This window comes from Bison bison, unplaced genomic scaffold (assembly GCF_000754665.1).
Source record: "Bison bison bison isolate TAMUID 2011002044 unplaced genomic scaffold, Bison_UMD1.0 scf7180017864383, whole genome shotgun sequence".
Taxonomy (NCBI): Eukaryota; Metazoa; Chordata; class Mammalia; order Artiodactyla; family Bovidae; genus Bison; species Bison bison.
The window spans coordinates 4,983,798-4,987,062 of NW_011494955.1; positions in this window are offsets into that span (position 1 = coordinate 4,983,798).

Here is a 3,265-nt window from a genome sequence, read left to right on the forward strand (position 1 = left end):
AGCATCCATACATGACCACTGGAAAAACCATAGCCTTGACTAGACGGAACTTTGTTGGCAAAGTAATGTCTCTGCTTTTGAATATGCTATCTAGGTTGGTCACAACTTTCCTTCCAAGGAGTAAGTGTCTTTTAATTTCATGGCTGCAGGCACCATCTGCAGTGATTTTGGAGCCCCCAAAAATAAAGTCTGACACTGTTTCCACTGTTTCCCCATCTATTTCCCATGAAGTGATGGGACCAGATGCCATGATCTTTGTTTTCTGAATGTTGAGCTTTAAGCCAACTTTTTCACTCTCCACTTTCACTTTCATCAAGAGGCTTTTGAGTTCCTCTTCACTTTCTGCCATAAGGGTGGTGTCATCTGCATATCTGAGGTTATTGATATTTCTCCTGGCAATCTTGATTCCAGCTTGTGTTTCTTCCAGTCCAGCGTTTCTCATGATGTACTCTGCATAGAAGTTAAATAAGCAGGGTGACAATATACAGCCTAGTGTGGACAGTCAATATTAGGATCGTGAGATCTAGGCAGAGAGAAGTGCTGGCTTCTGTGTCATTTTGGCCTCATTATTTCAAAGTCCTGTAAAGCGCCTCTGATCCCCAAACCTAACATCAGTATCTTAGACATCTCTTGCCCCTTGGGTGGGGAAGGGATGGGAGAGCATGATTTAGAACCCGGCACAGTGCCTGACTCAGGAATTCTGGTTGGGTGGAATCAAAGGTGATGCCTTGTTCTCACCAGTTTAGATTATGTCGCCCAGACCTTATCAATACCAAGAAGATGGGGCAGGGGACTGGGGAGAGGGCGAGTTCCATGGAGGTATGGCATGACCCCTACTCCTAGGAGGGAGACCCTTTTTACAGCCATACTTTCCCAGTTCTGAGCTTGAGTGGTGGGCCTGCTCATACTATCTGCTGGCCTGGGAAACAGTACAAAGGAAGATCCTCTTATCTATATCTAAATGTTTATAGAGCATGTGGGTGCATGCTAAGTTGCTTCAGTCAGGTCTGATTCTGTGTGACCCTATGGAATATAGCCTGCTGGGCTCTCTGTCCACAGGATTCTCCAGGCATGAATACTGGAGTGGGTTGCCATGCCCTTCTCCAGGGAAAGCGTATATCAACCTAACTGTGACTATTCTAGCCTCTCATCACAATAAGCATGCCTGCATAATGGCCTGGAAGGCCAGGTTTGAATTTGGACTTCTAGGGCTCCCTCCAGTTCTGTGCTAGAATGCGCCTCAGTCCTGGCCCCCAGCTTGCCTCCTCTGAACCCTGTCGCAGCTCCACCTCACACTGTAAAGGGCTTTGAGCATATGCAGAGGCATCCAGCCTGCACGGCCAAGCTCTGTCCACCCAGCTTTCTGACAACAGCTGCCCCCTGGCAGGGAATTCTGGGGTCCTAGGTATCAGGGGTGGTCTGGAAAGAGAAAGGTCACACCCGCTTGACCCTGTACCCCACAGGGAGATCATGGCCGGGAAGCAGGAGTCCAGGGCACTGATCCTCCTCCTCTTGCAATGGGATTTTCCAGGCCACAAGCTCTGCCAGCAAAGGCAGCTAGCTCATCCCCTGGTCTCTGACCCTGATTTTCTTACATCACTCTGAGAGGTAAAAGAGAAACAAGCAGACCAGTACAAAAGAAAAAATACTGTTTATTCCACACAACTACACCAAGTGCTTGCCCCCTCCCCCCATTCTCCCTGTCCCACCCCTCACTCCAGCTCTCAGCAGACTTTGTCCACGTCCAGGAACAGTTAGAACCTCGGTGTCAGAGCCTGGCCTGTGAGACAGGAAGGGAATCTAGGCATAGGAAGGTGATTGGATTTCCAAGGACATACAAAAATGCCAGGGCCTCTCATTCCAAATTCAAACAGGTTCTTTAATCCACTTGGCTGAGTTCTCTCCCTGAACCCCACTTGGATAAAATGTCATGATTAGTGCAGGGTCAAAGGCCCCAGCCAATTCATTAAGCCATAAAACATTTTGGTCTTTGAAACAAAAACAAAACCACATGCAAACAGTGAAGCTTCTTCTGCCCTTCCGCCTGCCTTTCCATGGCAAAGGAGCCACTGAGCTCTAGCTGGTAACCAGAAAGGTGCTTTTAAAACAAAATCAGTATCAAGTCCCTTCAGAGTCTGATGCTGCTCTTAACAAGGATATAAACAAAACAAAACCCCACCTCAGGGCCATAGCTGCTTCTGGGGGCCCTACGGTGGGGCAGTAAGAGCAGAGATCAAGTTGGTGAGCTCCGCTGTGTGCGTACTTCAGGGACACCCTGTAGCCCCTGCCTGGGGAATTCAGCTTGCAAACACTCTGACCCCCCTCCCCCTGGGCTTGTTTCTCTGAAAGACCAACCCATCATTCCGGCAGAAGAAAAGCTTTCGTTCTACCCAGCCTTGGGAAGACAGATTTAGATGTGGGAGGAGCTAAGAAAGCATGGCCAGGCCTAATTTAGAGCAGCTTTTTCCTGCCGTGACTCAGGACAGATGGTGTCCTCCGGCATATCCACTGCCATGGACACGCCCAGGATCGCATGCTACTCCTGTGTGCACCAGCCAGGACCCACTTGTCTCTCGCAAGAAAGAAAGCATATCTGAATGCAAAGGCCTGAGGGTAAAAACCTGTATCTCTCTAATTAATTGAACTGTAAGTCACTGAATCCTTCACAAACTCTGGTACTTGATTCTCCCTGAAAACTTGTTTATGACACCCCTCTCAAGTGCCCCTCTCAAGTGAGCCTGTCACCTCATTGGGTCGGGTGGATAACCTTGAACTTGAGTATGCAGCCTTACCCTTGGAGACGTATTCTCTGCTGGGAGGCTGCGGCAAGCGAGGTGCGCACCTGCTTCCTCATTCCCCACCACACTTGAGCAAGTCTGGTTGGTCAGAATCCAGTGGTGTGGGGGGTGTGTGTGCACGTACGTGGCAATTTGACACACAAGTGCCCTCTCACTGGCAGGGCCACCAAGACGACGGCCACAGTGGCCCTGAAAGACCTGGGACGCACCAGCTTCAGGTAGGAAAGGAAACCCAGTCTTCCAGAGGAAGCAAGGCTGGGCTCTGCACCAGTGTCCCATGGAGGTGGCGACATGCCCTCACCTGGCAGTCACTTCTTCAGGGTTTATTGTGTGAGGGCAGCTGCTAGAGACCAGGTTCTGTAAGGACAGGAGTTGTGAAAGGCGGGGGCGGCTGACCCCTGTGACTTGTGCGTGACCTTTAAGTGTAGTCTACATAGCAGGTCTGGGCTCCTCTAGCAAACCTCCCA